The following is a 19,240-nucleotide window of genomic DNA, read 5'->3' on the forward strand; positions in this document are numbered from 1 at the left end:
CTTAAACAAATATGCAAACATTCTTGACATACGAACATTCTATACATGGTGTGCAATCAGTGGCTCACAATATCATCAATAGTTGTGTGTTCACCACCATGGTTGTTATATTAGTTAGGGTTCTCTAGAGAAACAGAATCAACAGGAAACACTTGCAAATATAAAATTTATAAAAGTATCTCACATAACTGTGGGAGTGCAGAGTTCAAAATCCGTAAGGCAGGCTGTGAAGCCGACGACTCCGATGGAGGGTCTGGACAAACTCCACAGGAGAGGTTCACCAGCCAAAGCAGGAAGAGAGCCTTTCTCTTCTGAATCCACCTCCTTAAAAGACTTCCAGTGATTAGATTAAGCATCACTCATTGCAGAAGACACTCCCCTTGGCTGATGACAAATGGAATAAGCTGTGGATGCAGCTGACGTGATCATGATTCAATTCTATGAAATGTCCACATTGCAGCAGACAGGCCAGCACTTGCCCAACCAGACAAACAGGTTCTGCCACTTGGCCAAGTTGACACATGAACCTGACCATGACAGTCATTTTTTGAACATTTGCATCTCTCCAGCAAGAAAAATAAAAAAGAAGAAAAAAAAACTCTTATGTACCATATCATTGTAATTTTGATTTATATTTCCCTAATGGCTAATGATGTTAAGTATCTTCTTGTGCTAATTGGCCATTTGTAGGTTATCTTTGGAGAAATATCTATTCAGATTCTTCATTCATTTTTAAATTCGTTCATTGTTTTTTATTGAGTTGTAACAGTTTTGTGTATAATATAGATAGATACAAGTGCCACATCAGGTATGATTTCCAAATATTTTCTTCCATTCTGTGGGTGTTCTTTTCAGTTTCTTGATGGTGTCCTTTGAAGCACTAAAGTCTTATATTTTGATGATGTCCAGTTTATCTGTTTTTGTTTGTTTCTAGTTTTGGTGTCGTATCTGAATTTAAATTTTTTTTTAAATACCAAAAAACACCAAACAAACGTAAACATTCTTAACTTTTGATCATTCCATTCTACATATATAATCAGTAATTCACAATATCATCACATAGTTGCATATTCATCATCATGATCTTTTCTTGGAACATTTGCATCTATTCAGAAAAAGAAATAAAAAAAAAAAGGAAATTCATACATACCCTACCCCTTACCCCTCCCTTTCACTGATCACTAGCATTTCAATCTAAATTTATTTTAACATTTGTTCCCCCTATTATTTATTTTTATTCCATGTGTTTTACTCATCTGTTGATAAAGTAGATAAAAGGAGCATCAGACACAAGGTTTTCACAATCACACAGTCACATTGTGAAAGCTATATCATTATACAGTCATCTTCAAGAAACATGGCTACTGGAACACAGCTCTACATTTTCAGGCAGTTCCCTCCAGCCTCTCCATTACATCTTGAACAACAAGGTGGTATATATTTAAATTTGTAAGAATAACCTCCAGGATGACCTCTTGACTCTGTTTGGAATCTCTCAGCCATTGACATTTTATTTTGTCTCATTTTACTCTTCCCCCTTTTGGTCGAGAAGGTTCTCTCAATCCCTTGATGTTAATTCTCAGCTCATTCTAGGTTTTTTCTCAATCCCTTGATGCTGAGTCTCAGCTCATTCCAGGATCTCTGTCCCACGTTGCCAGGAAGGTTCACACCCCTGGAAGTCATGTCCCATGCAGAGAGGGGGAGGGTGGTGAGGCTGTTCATCATGTTGGCTGGAGAGAGAGGCCACATCTGAGCAACAAAAGAGGTTCTCTTGGGGGTGACTCTTAGGCCTAAATTTTAAGTAGACTTGACCTATCCTTTGTGAGGTTAAGTTTCATATGAACAAACCCCAAGACTGGGGGCTCAGCCTATTGCTTTGGTTGTCCACACTGTTTGTGAGAATATCAAGAATTCAACTTGGGGAAGTTGAATTTCTCCCCACTCTCACCATTCCCTGAAGGAGACTTTGCAAATACTTTTTTATTCACTGTTCAGATCACTCTGGGATTTATCAGGGCATTACTCTGGACAAACCAGCAACATCTCATGTCGTACTCAAGGTTCCATGCACTTATGGTGTTCAATTAAGCTGTCTACATAAGTTATATTAGGAAATGCACTAGTCAAAATATAAATTTTGTACCAAATAAACATTTTTTTGCTTTAGTCTCACACGTAAGTTAAGATTTTAAAATATTAATTACCATCTGTTTTCAGTACTCTGCAGTAATGACATTCCTTTGTTCTTATGCAGAAACGTTTTTTAAATTTGTACATTTATGAACTTAAAATTTTAAAGGATGAATTTGCTTGATGAAGCACCTCTCCTTTGGAAACTGGATCCATTAGGTTGGGTAAAGGCAACATGCTTCTTTTCTCAATCATTTAGTCCTTGAGGAAGCTCTTAGGTGCAGCTTATTTTAAGGGTTTATAAACTATTTGACTTTTAGATGTTTTGCTTGGGAGTACTTTTAGAGGTGTTTTCATAAGAGTTAATTAAAATTTTTATGATACATGACTTTGTGATGTAGCTTTGTTTATTTATGATACAACATGTTACCGCTTATTTTATATGTAGTAAAATCAGTTTATCTCCATCTACATTTTTAGAATTTAGATTTCTCATGCCTCATTTTATTTTGATTAGCTTTAAGCCTTCTGTATGCTCAGAAGATTTGTTAATTACTAGGTTAAAAAATACTTTATCAAAAATATTACTCTTTTAAAAGTTAATGTCTGAAATTTTTGGATGACTGATAAAAAAAAGTTGGCGATTTAAACTGGTTTCTTTTTGGTCATCATGAAGTTTAACATTTTTCTTTGTTTATTGAATTGTCATTGTAAATCTCATTTTTTTTCCTGGAGTAATTAATGTACAGGGTACAGCTTATTAATAAGCAAGACTAAAGTTGTAAAATTTACCCTAGCAGTGTTCCATCCTTTAATGTCAATGCTGTAAATTGTTTCCACATTGTTCCTGTTATTCTGACATTATATCTGATGTAGATATAAATTCTTATTTTGTGGGTCAAACGTGATATGGTTCAATAGTATTCAAAAACTTAATTGCCTTCACATTTGTAATGGTAATAGTTCTTAAGTGGTCAGAGTACTTATAAAGAAATGACAATGGAATCAGTTATCTATTTGGAAAAACAAGTTTTATTACTATTTATAATAAATGTGCATGGCCTGCCATTTATTTTAGAAAGAATTATTAGATTTCTAGGCCTTGGAAAGGTTCTGCATTTCATAATTCGATTCAAGTTAGTAGAAGCTGAAACAGTTTCTGGAATGTCATAATATGCTGTAGGGGACCAGTGATACTTTTAAAGGTTCTGACATTAGCAGTGAGGTCTTTTTATTTCCAAATAAGTTCACCCACCCTCCCAGCAATAGATATAGGAAGTAGTTTTGGTAAATCTGCCCAGTTTTTAATGTGATTCTCATATCATTGAAGGGGTCTAAGTCATAGTAACATTTTATGTCAAGTAATTATTCAGCTTACCATTTTGACTTGATCACTGATTAAAATTAAGCTGAGCCTGGGGAATGGATTTCATTGTCCAGAAAAGGGCGCTTACATTTATTCCTTCTGTATAACCTTAACTTTTATAAGGGTAGTAACAAGAAAGGAGGAGGTTGCTACTTCAGGCCTTGTACTTGACTGGCATTCTCACAATTGTGCTGTCTATGAATATGTTCAGAGTTCTTTCTTAAGAAATTGTGCTAGGTTGCTTTCTGTGGTCCTGCCATGGGGGAGCCTGATTCTTAATGAAGGCCAAAATGTACAGAGCTGATAGATACAATTATTGGCAAAAATTACATTTAGAAGCTATTTTTGGAAAATGTGGAATTTTTAATAGATAGTCTAGGGAGTCCACTGCTTCTGCAGTTCATACAAATGATATATAAAGACAGCATTCCATTTTCTGAGTAGGTGTTCATTGCATTTCATCACTGTATATTAGTGGTTAATGAGGTCAAAGAAGTGTCTTTATCGCAACTATGGAATGCTCTTTTTGGTTCCGTTCCTTTAGTTGGCCTTGTACATGCCTGTGTGTCTTTCATTATATGACTTCTTGTTAGTTGGTGGCAGCTTTATTTTCTTTTACTCTCAGCCTGGATTCTAGGGCTTCTAGCTCTTTTAACTCCTTTGTCTCCTTGTCTTTATCTGCTTGTCATGCATATTCCTAACCCAAGGTAACCTTATCTATTCTTGTACATACTTTGCTCAGCGCTTTTGGATAAATTAGAACAACTTTGAAGATTGTTTTTGTATTGGTCAGGGTTCAGTTGCAGAAAACAGAATCCAATTCTTCCTACTTTTACCAGAAAGGAACTTATTACAGGGAATTAAATGTCTTGCTGAATTGTTGAGGGGATTTGAAAATATACTCTAGCAGGAACAACTCCCGAATCCACACAGGAGAACTGGACTGCCAAGGGAGCTGATGTTCCTGCCCTGTTTGGAAGCTGAGTGCTGAAGTGAATGCTACTACTCAGTGACTGGCCTCAGAACCATGCTGCTTCTGCTGCCATCCACAAAAGAAAAGATAGGTATGGTATATACCGTCTCTCTCCCCACTTAATTCTGCTTTAGTCTTAGCTTGGTTCAGTCGTACAAACTCAACTTTTGAATGACTCGTACTTGTTATGATCTGACTGGCAGAATTTAAGTCTGGTCCCCATCCCTAGTAACAAGAGAGCTGGGCTGTTCTTCAGCTTTTCAGCCTCTGAAGTTCACTAGTAGAAGGTTGGGGTAGATTTGAGTGAATCACTCTATAGTTTTCTCCACAAGTTTTTAATTTCCAAATACAGTTGGTTTTTTGAAATTATCCTATGGTCCTTTTACTTGTCCTTGATAGGTTGATTCCCCCCACCCCCCCCCATTCTGCTTCTGTTGTACTCTTAGTAGAGGACTGGAGCCTAAATTAGAGAAAAAAAGTGATTGGGTGTGGACCTTACTTAATTATTCTTCTCCTCTATCCTCCTACCTCTTTCAACTTACTGTCAGCAACAGCCACATCACTATATGGCCTGTAGAAAAGAGGAGGCAAGCATCCCTGGGGAGATTACATGACTTTTGGAGGTAGGGATCCAGGAGGTGAGAGGGATGAGTATGCAGAGGCAAGAGAAGACATTCTGGAGATTCCAGAACAACTTCTCGGGTTCATTTGGCACTGTCAAATTACTCTTCCTTTTTGAAAACCTTTCTTCACTTGGAGTCCAGGACACCTCACTCTCCTATCCTGTTCTTTTCTCCATCTCTTTCCTTTGTTGAATCCTCTCCACTTCCTAGCCTCAGGCTTAGTCCTTCTCTTCATTTATATTCTTGTTATGAGCAATCCCCTCCCTAATTTTATCTCCAGCCTTAACTTTACCCTGAAGTCTAGACTTATATTTCCAATGATCTGCATTTATCTCCTCTTAGACATGTCACAGATTTCTTAGATCTGATATGCTTAAAGCCAAACTCTTGATGTTTTTTCTCCTCCAAATCTATCCTCATCCATGTCTCCCATCTTAGTAATGGCCTTATAATCTGCCCAGTAACTCAGGCCCCAAAGCTTGGAGTTATCCTTGGTCATTTTTCTCTCATTTAGACATTCAGTCCATTGGCAAATTCTGTCAGCTTTGCCCTCAAAATCAATCCTATTTTTGACCATTTCTGATCATCTTCATTGCTGCCATCCTACTCCAGGCCATCATCATCTCTGATATGCCTTCTAAATGGTTGTTCTTATTTTATTCTTTACCCAGCAGCTGGAGTGGCATTGATCTGATCACATCTTAACACTGCTAATTTAGAACATAAATTATTGCAATTAGATTATAATTTAAAGTCCGTATTTCCTGTAAGGCTCTGCATATATGGCTTTCTGACCTTACATTCTACCATTCTCCCTCTGGCTCACTAAACTGGTCCACAGTGCCTGTATTTAGAATACAGTGCTAGTGGTTCTGTTTTTAGAATAACTGCTCTGCCAATTTTATGGGCTAGATTACAGTACATTTTATTTTTTTCCTGTTAAATGAGGACAGGAATTTTGTTTTGCTTCATGCTATGTCCTTTCTTTGCTTGGCGTATAGTAGCTGCTCATATGGTTGTTGAATGGAAGGTAGGGGTAGTAAAATTATTCTTAAAGTCTTGTCCTATTAGAAGATTGAATAATAAGTTATGTTTGTGAAAGGGAAAGTTTGTAAGAAATAGGAGCAAAATATATGACTAACTACTATAGGGAAAGCAAAAATAAACACTAAGGAATGGGACTTTCAAATTAATGGGAAAAATGGAACGAACAACAGCTTCATAAAACCAGTAGAAATTATAAAAGGGAAAGTGGAACAAAGTGCAAAATGGAAAAGATGGTAGAAATAAATATATTGAATTGGAGATGCCCTGTCCTACCAAGATGAAGTCCCATTCTTTTTTTTTTTTATTTATTAATTAACGGAAAAAAAGAAAAAAAGAAATTAACCCAACATTTAGAAATCATACCATTCTACATATGCAATCAGTAATTCTTAACATCATCACATAGATGCATGATCATCGTTTCTTAGTACATTTGCATCGGTTTAGAAGAACTAGCAATACAACAGAAAAAGATATAGAATGTTAATATAGAGGAAAAAAATAAAAGTAATAATAATAGTAAAAAAAAAAACCAACCAGACAGACAAAAACAAAAAACAAAGCAACAACAATAACAACAAAAAAACCTATAGCTCAGATGCAGCTTCATTCAGTGTTTTAACATGATTACTTTACAATTAGGTATTATTGTGTTGTCCATTTTTGAGCTTTTGTATCTAGTCCTGTTGCACAGTCTGTATCCCTTCAGCTCCAATTACCCATTATCTTACCCTGTTTCTACCTCCTGCTGGACTCTGTTACCAATGACATATTCCAAGTTTATTCTCGAATGTCGGTTCACATCAGTGGGACCAAACAGTATTTGTCTTTTAGTTTTTGGCTAGACTCGCTCAGCATAATGTTCTCTAGGTCCATCCATGTTATTACATGCTTCATAAGTTTATCCTGTCTTAAAGCTGCATAATATTCCATTGTATGTATATACCACAGTTTGTTTAGCCACTTGTCTGTTGATGGACATTTTGGCTGTTTCCATCTCTTTGCAATTGTAAATAACGCTGCTATAAACATTGGTGTGCAAATGTCCTTTTATGTCTTTGCCCTTAAGTCCTTTGAGTAGATTCCTAGCAATGGTATTGCTGGGTCGTATGGCAATTCTATATTCAGCTTTTTGAGGAACCGCCAAACTGCCTTCCACAGTGGTTGCACCATTTGACATTCCCATGAACAGTGGATAAGTGTGCCTCTTTCTCCGCATCCTCTCCAGCACTTGTCATTTTCTGTTTTGTTGATAATGGCCATTCTGGTGGGTGTGAGATGATATCTCATTGTGGTTTTGATTTGCATTTCTCTAATGGCCAGGGACATTGAGCATCTCTTCATGTGCCTTTTGGCCATCTGTATTTCCTCTTCTGAGAGGTGTCTGTTCAAGTCTTTTTCCCATTTTGTAACTGGGTTGGCTGTCTTTTTGTTGTTGTTGAGTTGAACAATCTCTTTATAAATTCTGGATACTAGACCTTTATCTGATATGTCATTTTCAAATATTGTCTCCCATTGTGTAGGCTGTCTTTCTACTTTCTTGATGAAGTTCTTTGATGCACAAAAGTGTTTAATTTTGAGGAGCTCCCATTTATTTATTTCCTTCTTCAGTGCTCTTGCTTTAGGTTTACGGTTCATAAAACCGCCTCCAATTGTAAGTTTCATAAGATATCTCCCTACATTTTCCTCTGTTTTATGGTCTTAGACCTAATGTTTAGATCTTTAATCCATTTTGAGTTAACTTTTGTGTAGGGTGTGAGATATGGGTACTATTTCATTGTTTTGCATATGGATATCCAGTTCTCTAGGCACCATTTATTGAAGAGACTGCTCTGTCCCAGGTGAGTTGGCTTGACTGCTTTATCAAAGATCAAATGTCCATAGATGAGAGGGTCTATATCTGAGCACTCTATTCGATTCCATTGGTCGATATATCTATCTTTATGCCAATACCATGCTGTTTTGACCACTGTGGCTTCATAATATGCCTTAAAGTCAGGCAGCGCGAGACCTCCAGCTTCGTTTTTTTCCTCAAGATGTTTTTAGCAATTCGGGGCACCCTGCCCTTCCAGATAAATTTGCTTATTGGTTTTTCTATTTCTGAAAAATAAGTTGTTGGGATTTTGATTGGTATTGCATTGAATCTGTAAATCAATTTAGGTAGGATTGACATCTTAACTATATTTAGTCTTCCAATCCATGAACACGGTATGCCCTTCCATCTATTTAGGTCTTCTGTGATTTCTTTTAGCAGTTTTTTGTAGTTTTCTTTATATAGGTTTTTTGTCTCTTTAGTTAAATTTATTCCTAGGTATTTTATTCTTTTAGTTGCAGTTGTAAATGGGATTCGTTTCTTGATTTCCCCCTCAGCTTGTTCATTACTAGTGTATAGAAATGCTACAGATTTTTGAATGTTGATCTTGTAACCTGCTACTTTGCTGTACTCATTTATTAGCTCTAGTAGTTTTGTTGTGGATTTTTCCGGGTTTTCGACGTATAGTATCATATCATCCCTGGGTGTCTTTATTGCCTCCTGTATATCCTGGACAGGTGCTGCAGAAACAGCTAACCTGGAACAAACCGCAGGCATACAAAAAGCTTTAAGAAGAACTTACTCCCTCTAGCCAGTAGACAGGGATGGATGAACGACAGAAAACATTTTTGGCAGTATCCTACTCCAGCCAAAATCAAGGTGACCCTTAACAACCCATCTTGGTTTCAGCAAGACTGAGCAGGGAGTTGATTTTGCACCTAACCCATCCATTCTGAAAGCAGGCAGCATGCTCCAGCTCACCACTGAGTGGTTATAGGCACACCTGAGTAGGGAGCTAATCTTTCATTCCTACCTGGAAGGAACAGGTAGCATTTTAATTCTCACATCGGGCGGAATCAGCAGATCCTATCAAGGAGCTAAATTTCCTTCCTTCACCTGGCAGAAGCAGGTGGTGCTCAGATTGTCTGCCAGGATAGTATCAGCAAGGTCCCGTCAGTATCAAGGAGGCAAAACTAAGTGGGGATCCTCCTTACCTCCCTTGGTATTAATGAGGCTCAGTGGGGTGCTGAGATTCTCCTCCTATGCAGCAATAAAGGAATGAATTGGCCTTTCAGATTTCCTTCCCTGGTAGTAACTTGGCCCAAGGTTGAGTTGATCTTCATTGCGACTTGGAGACAACAGAAATGGTGTGAGTTGGAACCATACTTCTGCCAGGAAAGTGTCAGCTGTGCCAGGGGGAGAACTGAACTTCCACCCTACCTGCTTGCAAAAAGGCCGAGAGAGACAGTGCCTCACTTCTGTTGGCTGGTGGACTCTGCAAGTGGGTAGCTGAACACGCACATCTCTGGCCCTCGCACTATACTCAACAGATGGCCTGCTTGCTAGAAGAAGATTAAGTGGGATCCAGGGTCTCATAATACTCCAAATGTACAGGATACATTAAAAAATCCTCCAGCATACCAAGAACCAGGAGATCACGCATGAATGAGAAAGGATAAGTATAATACGTGCCCACACTGAGATGGATGAGATATTTGAACTATCTGAGAAGGGTTTTAAAGCAGCTATCGTTAAAATGTTTTAATGAGTAATTACAAATTGTGTTTAAACAAATACAATATTAGAAAATCTTATAAATTATATAAAATCTTATTTATATAAATATAATTTATAAAAAAAGAAACAAGAAAATTTTAGAATTGAAAAATAAAAACTGAAATTAAAAAATTTCTAAATGACTCAGTAGTAGAGTTTAAATGACAGAGAGTAGAATCAGTGAATTTGAAGGCACATCAGTAGAACTGACCATTGTCAACACCAGAAAGATGATTGGAAAAAAAAAAAGGAACAGTGTCTCAGGGAGGACCAGTGGGACAATAAGAAAAGAGTAAACATTCATGTCATTGGAGTCCCAGAAATAAAGGAGAGCATGGGACCAAAAAAAAATTCTCAGGAACAATGTCTGAAAACTTCCCAAACTTGGGGAAAAAGCACAGATTAAAAAATCCCAGTGATCAGAAACAGAATAAACCCAAAGAAATTCACACTAAAATACATCATAATTAAATTTCTGTAAACAAAGGCAGAAAAAATACTGAAAGTAGCCAGATGTAAGTAATGCATTAACTATAGGGCAAAACTTGTCTGTGTGAGAGAAGCTTTCTCATCTGGAACAGTGGAGTCTGTGAAGGAACTGGCAAGACGTTTTTTAAGTACTGAAAGGAAAGAACTGCCGACTGCAAATTCTGTGTTCAGTGAAAAACTTTTCTTGGATGAAGGAAAGCCAAAGGAATTTATTGCTAGCTAACTGTTCTAGTTTGCTAGCTGTGGGAATGCAACACACCAGAGACAGATTGGCTTTTAATAAAGGGGGATTTATTTCATTAGTTCTTCAGAGGAAAGGCAGCTAACTTTCCACTGATGTTCTTTCTTACGTGGGAAGGCACAGGACGATCTTTGCTGGCCTTCTGTCCAGGCCTCTGGGTTCCAACAACTTTCCCCGGGGTAATTCCTTTCTGCATCTCCAAAGGCCTGAGCTGAGCTGTGAGTGCTGAGATGAAGTATGCTGAGCTTCTTGGGCTGTACTACCTTGTGCTCTCTCATTTAAGCACCAGCCAATTAAGTCAAACATTCATTGCAGCAGGCATGCCTCCTAGCCAACTGCAGATGTAATCAGCAACAGATGAGGTTCAGTACCATTGGCTCATGTCCACAGCAACAGAACTAGGTACCTTCACCTGGCCAAGTTGACAACTGAGTCTAACTACCACACCAACATATCCTTAATGATTAGGAAGGATAATCATCCTAAAGGAAGTTCTCTAAGTAGAAAGCAAATAACAGAAGATGACTTTAAACTTCAGAAAGAAAGAACAACACTGAAAAGGGTAAAACTTGAAATACAATGACATAGGTAGGTGAAAAATTGAAAGTAAAGAAAGGAAAAAGACATACCATACAAACATTAAAGAGTGACCATATTAATATCAGAAGACAAACATTAAAGAGTGACCATATTAATATCAGAAGAGGTAAACTTCAGAATTACTAGAGCGTAAATATATTACCTAATGATTAAAAGGGTCGGTCTGTTGAGAAGACGTAATCCTAATTATGTACATACCAAACAGCAGAGCCTGAAGTACATAAAGCAAAACTGATAGATGGGCTCTGATATCTGGTTCTTAGAGAATGCTGGAAACATTATGATGGCACATGAGTATTTGTTCCAGGAAATGGATGACTTGGAGCTGGAGGTTGATGAGGATGCTCAGACTACAGTCCTGCTGTCCCAGGGAGTAAATTGCAGAGAGGCTTGCTTACCCATCTGCAGAGAGGCTTGCTTACCACACAGCATGTGTGCCTATGCTGAGGTTTTGATTTTCATTACTTTATTTCTAGGAAAATATGATTTTTAGGAGAATACTCTTTTGATAACTTTCATCATTGAACTTAATAAACTGACATTAAAATTTGGAAAAATAAACACACCGATAGATGTGAAAGGAAAAACAGATAAACTCACAAGATTGAAATTTTCAACATCCTACTCTCAGAAGCTGTTAAAACTGCTAGACGAGTAAGCAGCACGAATATAGAACTACCTTACAAAACCCAAAGTGTGAGCAACAAAATAAGAAATAGATAAATGGGATGTCCTCAAAATTAAACACTTGTTCATCAAAAAACTTTCTTGGGGAAGTAAAAAGGCAGCCTACGCAATGGCAGACAGCATTTGGAAACCACATATCAATTAAGGGTTTAATATCCAGAATATATAGTTTCTGTGACTCGACAACAAAAGGACAACTCAATTAAAAAGTGGGCAGAAGGCATGAACAGACATTTTTCAGAAGAGGAAATACAAATGGTCAAAAGGCACATGAAAAGATGCTCAACTTCACTGGCTATTAGGGAAATGCAAATCAAAGCTATGATGAGATATCTTCTCACGCCCACTAGAATGGGCATTATAAAAAGAAAAAAAATAGAAAACAGAAAACGACAAGTGCTGGAGAGGATATGGAGAAAGAGTCAGGCTTATCGACTGTTGGTGGGAAGGTACAATGGTATAACTGTCTCGAAGGCAATTTGGTGGTTCCTCAGGAAGCTATGTATAGATATGCCATATGTTACAGCAATCCCATTACTAGGTATATATTCAGAGGAACTAAAGGCAAGGACACAAATGGGTGTTCACACTCCATTGTTTATTGTGGCATTATTTATGATTGCCAAGAGATGGAAATAGTCCAAATGTCCATCAAGGGATGAGTGGCTAAACAACTTGTGATATACACATATGATGGAATATTGTGTAGCTGTAAGATAGAATAAAGTCATGAAACATGTAAAAATGTGGCAAACCTTGAGGACATTTCGCTGAATGAAATTAGCCAGAAACAACAGGGTAAATGCTGTGTGGTCTCCCTAATATGAACTAATACTAGAACCTTGAGAGTTAAAGTTAAGATTACAGGTTATTAGAAGTTAGAAAGAGGGTAGAGATTGGGCATTTGGTCCTGAAGGAATACAGAATGTACAGCAGAACTGGTGGTAAAAATGAAAAAATGGATACACAATACTATAGATGGTAGCACAATAATGTAAGTACTGAATGAAGCTGAATGAGAGTGTGATTGAGGGGGAAGGGCTGGGGACACGTGTGACACCAGAAGGAGAGATAATTGCTAAAGACTGAGATGGTATAATATAGGAATGCCTAGAGGGGACAGTGATGGTGATTAAATATACAAATATAAAAATATTTTTGCATGAAGGAGAACAAATGATTATCAACATTGCAAGGTGTTGAAAATGGGATGGTATACAGAAAAAAATACAATAAGTGCAAGCTAGGGTGAGTCGTCGACAGTAACATTGTAATATGCTTCCCCACTGAATGTAACAAAGGTATTATGCCAAAACTAATGTCAGCAAGTGAGGGATATGGGGGGTGTGTGTGGATTCTTTACAGAAGAAAAGGAAATGTCTTCATATAGATTGTGGTGGCGAAGACATGACTATTTACTTAGGTTGGATTGTATGATGTATGAATAAAACTATTTAAAAATTAGCAGAGAGCAACAAGTGCTGGGAAAAATGTGGAGAAAGAGATATATGTATTCCCTGTTAGTAGGGAAGCTCAGAGGTGCACTCCCTCTGGAGGAGAGTGTGGTGGTTCCACAGAAGGCTAGGGGTGGGGCTGCCTTATGATCCTCCACCATGTTGTTAGGCTTGTAGTTGGAGGAACTGAGAGAGTGGGGATATGAATGGACCTTTGCAAACTGGTGTTTATGGTGGCAGTGTTGGCGATTCACAATGGAGGAGGTGGCCTAAGGGTACAACAACTGAGGGATGGAAGGGGGAACTGTGGTGTATACATGTAACATTTTGGATTTTGAGGATTTTATTTTTGATTGTGTAGCAAAAGTGTGTATGCTGGTAAAATCTGTTTCTTGATTTCTCCAGGACTTGACTTGTTCCTGATTAACAATATTTTCATGATTTAAATATCTTAACCTCAAAAGAACACATTGATTGAAGGCAGAGATTGGGACATAACATGTTGAGAAATTGAGATTATAAAGAGACTGAGAAAACCTTTTAATTTAACTATTATGTGAATAAACTGAATTAGCTGTCTTTAAGAAATTTGTTTTTTCCCTAAAAATATAAAAACCCTAAATACTTAGTTGTATGAGCACAATAACTTTATTTTACTTACACATTTTTATAATAAAAGGCAAGATTTTCAATGCACAGATTCTTTAAAAATGGAAAATAAATTATTAAGATAAGTCTTCCATTTGTCCTGGAAATTCTTATTCATCTAAAGATAGGCATCTGGTAAACTCATTTATCAGGACCTGTCACAGGATTTATAGAAACCCAAGTTGCAGGATGGTACAAAAACTCTTAAAAAGATGCTTCAGTATTAACTGGCATTATTTGTTTACTGTGGCTATGCCTTTCCTTTTTAATTCTACTTTAGCAATTCCTTAGGGTATGTCTTCCTCAATAGTAAATGACCTTGTACCATGACTTTTATGAGACCTTTTCACATTAAATAGCTTCTGACAGTAATTTTTGATCCCTTGGTTAGGATGCACATCACCCTATTTCACAGCTTGGGCTGTGGTGACATTCTCAGCCTGTGGGAATGATGCCATCATCACAGGCTATGTACTGTAGCCAGATGTTATTCAATTATTTTTTTCGTGCTCTTTCTCATTTAAATATAATAACTCAAACAATTATTTTAGAACAGTTCTACTGGTAAGTGTTCCTTGTGTTTCTCTTCCTAGATAAACTATTTAATTTGAGTCTAAATTTTAAGTGTTAAGAGTCTCAGTGTTGCTTGCCACGGGATCTGAACACCTGAAAAGACCAAGAGTGAAAGATGGCAAACTCAGAGGATCTTCCTAAAGGTGCTCCTCTCCCACCCCATCAAGAGGTATGCCATGCCAGGTGTTCTGCCACTGAGTCCAGTGATGCTACTTTAAATCACCCGGTCGAGACGCTGCCCACCAGATCTTGGCATTGTGAAGGTAAACACCAGACATATTCACAGAGGAAGAGAACTATGTTTACTGAAAAACAACTGGCAGATTTGAAAATCTTGTTCAGTAAGAACCCGTACCCAAGCCCCAGTCTTCAGAAGGAAATGGCCTGTAAAATGGGAATACATCCAACCGTATTACAGGTTTGGTTCAAGAACCATAGAGCGAAACTCAAGAAAGAAAAATTCAAGCATAATCAGCAAAAACAAGAAGCAGCAAAACAACAGCAATTACCTGCAAGAGTCGAGATCAATCCTTCGGAGAAAAACACGGACACCCCACACAGATCCCCTGAGGGTGTTTATCCTGGCTCCTTAGTTTATACAAATAATTCAGTACCCTCATTCCAACTTAGCATATGTCCCAACTTTGGACTCCCCACGGACCACGTTGTTGGCCACAAAATTGTCCATTTTGGCTGCTGCCAAGACCCTAACATATACTGCCTCCATCCCATTTTGGAATCCCAAATTCTCCCCCCGAGCTTAGATTCTAATTCTTTTGTCTCTTCATCTCTATGAGGAACTTAAACAGCATTTTAAGTTCTCTCTCCATTGCAACTTTTCTGTCAATTTTAACTTCTCCCAAAATAGAAAATTCATCTTTGGGTTCTGCTTTCAGGATACTCAAACTAGGACATAGCCACTAAACTGTAATTAAAAAAAAAAATCACATACTCCATGGTATTCAGCCTGTTGGGAATGGAATCACGTCACCTTACAAGACCTTTTCAAGTCATCTGTGAATAGGATCTTCAAAGATGCTGTTAAGGTGAGGCCAGATTAAATCAGAGTGGCCTTAACCCTGTATGACTGGAGTCCTTCTAAGCAAAGGAAATTTGGACATGAAAGTAGAAGTCACAGGAGGAGACCAAAGAAGGCAGATCACCACATGACAGAGGCACACAAACCTCCATCCGAAAACCAGGCTTCTGGGGAAGCATGGCCCTTGCCAGTACCTTGATTTCACACTTCTAGCCTCCAGCACTGCAAGACAATAAATTTCTGTTGTAACCAGCCTCCAGTATGCATCACAGCAATCCCGGCAAACTAAAACATCAAGGGCCAGGTTTAGAGAGAATGTTTCAGTCATAATTGCACATGTTAGAAAAAATAAATGCTGATAATCAACGATGTACGCACGCATCTCTAAAACTCAGGGTTGGGGAGCAGCAATTAAATCCAAAGGAAGAAGAAAAGGTGACAGAAGAAAATAACAAAATTCAACATGGCTATTCCTTAAAATGAAAATGCACCGACCTACCTGGCTCAGCACCCCTGCCTAGTGGGCAATGCTCTCTGCCTGCTGGAGCTACGGATTCCAAGCCACCTTTCCACTGGCCAGAGAGAAGAGCATCAATCGCCTGCTTGGAAAATCTGCAAACATCAACCCATCTGCGAATTGCAGCAAATCCCCCAGTGATACTACTTAAGGACAGAGAAATGGTCTCTGCCCTTCTATCCCTTCTCTCCAACTCCGAAAGCTGACTTCTACTCATAGCAGCAGATTTTGTTAGGAAAATTTTACCAAATTTTATCGAATTATTCAGGAAATTTTAAGGGCGGTGGTGGTGGAGACTCTCCACCTTATTCACATCCTCCCAATACTCACTGATGCCATAGTTGAGGTCCAACTTTCACTGCAAGTTTGTGGGGTCCAGAGACAAACATAAAACTAATTGGTAGGCTCTGGGTGTGGTCTGGGAGACAAAAAGGCGTGATGGTACAGAGTTTCTGTTTGGGGATGAGAAAGTTCCGGAGACTGGTGTTATTGATGTTCACACAACATTGTCAGTGTAATTGACACCACTGAACTGGTGATGTGTTCTTTAAAGTGTTTAAAACAGGAAATATTTTGTTGCATATAAGCTACTGCAATAATTTTTTTAAACGTGGGCACTTGTGAGTCACCTTTATTTTGTCTTGTCATCATTGATCAGTTTGCCCGTTGTTAATCTTCAGAAAAACTGAATCATAAATTAGCACTGAAAAGCATCTGACTTTTACCCACCATTTCACCAGTCAGATTCATTCACGTTAAAGTGGGGTTCTCTCTTTTTTTTTTTAATTAAAAAAAAATTAACTAACAAAACATTTAGAAATCATTCCATTCTACATATAAAATCAGTAATTCTTAATATCATCACATAGTTGCATATTCATCATTTCTTAGTATATTTGCATCGATTTAGAAAAAGAAATAAAAAGACAACAGAAAAAGAAATAAAACGATAATAGAGAGAAAAAAAACTATACGTACCATACCCCTTACCCCTCGCCTTCACCTACCACTATTTCAAACTAAATTTATTTTAACATCTGTTCCCCCTAATATTTATTTTTATTCCATATGTTCTACTCTTCTGTTGATATAGTAGCTAAAAGGAATATCAGACATAAGGTTTTCACATTCACAGAGTCTCATTGTGAAAGCTATATCATTGTCCAATCATCATCAAGAAACATGGCTACTGGAACACAGCACTACATTTTCAGACAATTCCCTCCAGCCTCTCCACTACATCTTGAACAACAAGGTGATATCTACTTAATGCATAAGAATAACCTCCAGGATAACCTCTCGACTCTGTTTGGAATCTCTCAGCCATTGACACTTTGCCTCATTTTACTCTTACCCCTTTTGGTCAAGAAGATTCTCTCAGTCTCTTGATGTTAATTCTCAACTCATTCTAGGGTTTTTCTCAGTCCTTTGATGCTGAGTCTCAGCTCATTCCAGGATCTTTGTCCCACGTTGCCAGGAAGATAGTGGGGCTCTCTTTTGTCTTTGTTTATTTTAGAGGCATTGTGGATTTACAGAACTATCATGCATAAAATGCAAGATTTCCATACGCAGGCTGTGCCAGTCTGAATCTGTGGTGGACCCCAGAAAAGCCATGCCCTTTGATCCTCATTCAATATTGCTGGGTGGGAACATTTTGATTGCTTCCATGAAGATGTGACCCACCCAACTGTGGGTGGTAACCTTTGATTAGATGATGTCCATGGAGGTATGTCTCCACCCACTGAAGGTGGAGTTGCTTGCTGGAATCCTTTAAAAGAGGAAATATTTTGGAGAGAGCCCCTTTTTGGTAGAGCCACCTGTAAGCCAGCAGACACCGCCATGTTCTCCATGTGCCCTTCCAGCTGAGACAGAAATGTTGAATGTCGTTGGCCTTCTTGAACCAAGGTATCGTTCCCCAGATGCCTTTGATTGAACATTTCTATAAATTTGTTTCAATTGGACATTTTTTTCGGCCTTAGAACTGTAAACTAGCAACTTATTAAATTCCCCTTGTTAAAAGCCTTTCTTTTTCTGGTATGGTGCATTCCAGCAGCTAGGAAGCTAAAACGCAACCCTAGTGTTCTTCTAAATAAGAAAGATTCCTTAGTCCAACCTAATAACGGGATATTCACCTTTCTCTGATATTTCCCAATATACCTTCTTAAAGTTGGTGTTTAACAATATCCAAGCAATGGCATCACATTAAGACTCACGAATGGATCATACCTAATTCAACCTTTCCTTCCACAATTATGAGAAATTTCCTTGTAAGAACTTTTCCTCATCAATGCTCACCAATAGAACAATGATACTGATGAAGAAATAGAATTCATACAGGAAATAAAAAATGAATACTTAAAAAAAAAAAAAAAAAAGAGTCTCAGTGTTTTTAAATTACAGCTTTGAACACCTCATACTCTTTTGTTTAAAAGCTTTGGGACATCCCTGCTGCCTTCAGAATAAAACTCAAACTCCTGCGTGTGTAGCACTGCAGCTCACAATAAAGTTGTTTATGCTTTCTGTATGGGTACCAGTAAGGAGGTGAGTCCCGTCCACTCATTTGTTCCTCAAGCTGTGGGGATGGCGGTGGCAGTGGGGGGCGTTTCTAGTTCACTTAGAGGTATTCTGTGGACTATCAGAGGTCCAGTCAGCATTCATTTGCAGCTCTTCGTCTGGCTCCTGGTTTCTTCTTAGGTGCCCTTCTTTCTTCTCTCTCCCCACACTCCAGACATATCTATTGTCTTGTCATATGAAACTGCTTGAAGTTCTTCAAATGTACTCTGCTTTGTGGTGGCTTTGTAGGCATAACCATAATTAGAACTTAAATGTTTTAACCATTGGCTATGCCAGACCCTGTTCTAAGTACTTTGTACACATTGTTTTATTTAATTCCCCACAGCATTCCTCATTAAATACAAATGAAGAAATCGGGACAGGGGAAGTTTGTCTCAGACCACACAGCTGTAAATGGTGAAACAGAACTTAAGCCCAACTGTATTGTTTAGACTCAGTGAGCTTTGAAACCTCAACTACTAGAATTTTCAAAGTTACTCTCTTTAAAGATTGCAGATCTTTTACTGTCTTTCTAGAATTCACCTTTGAAAGCCAAATGCTTCTGTGGAAAGAGCTCTTAAAATAGGCCTTTTAGTCATTCAGCAGTACAGCAAAGATCCCATCCTGGAAGTGGAGCCAAAGTGTTCTGCATAGTAAAATCTAAGGGTTTTTCCCCCCACTTGGAGAAGAGTTACACTAATAGAATGTTTC

General features: G+C 38.0%; 1 protein-coding gene and 1 pseudogene across 2 annotated transcripts in view; both read left to right on the top strand.

Annotated features, from left to right (window-relative positions):
- Window positions 1-19,240, top strand: part of SDK1 (sidekick cell adhesion molecule 1) — a 1,057,379-nt gene that overhangs the window by 67,445 nt on the left and 970,694 nt on the right. The window lies entirely within an intron of this gene.
- On the top strand, window positions 8,370-16,775 carry LOC143666894 (divergent paired-related homeobox pseudogene; annotated as a pseudogene).

Source organism: Tamandua tetradactyla, chromosome 23 (genome assembly GCF_023851605.1).
Source record: "Tamandua tetradactyla isolate mTamTet1 chromosome 23, mTamTet1.pri, whole genome shotgun sequence".
Classification (NCBI taxonomy): Eukaryota; Metazoa; Chordata; class Mammalia; order Pilosa; family Myrmecophagidae; genus Tamandua; species Tamandua tetradactyla.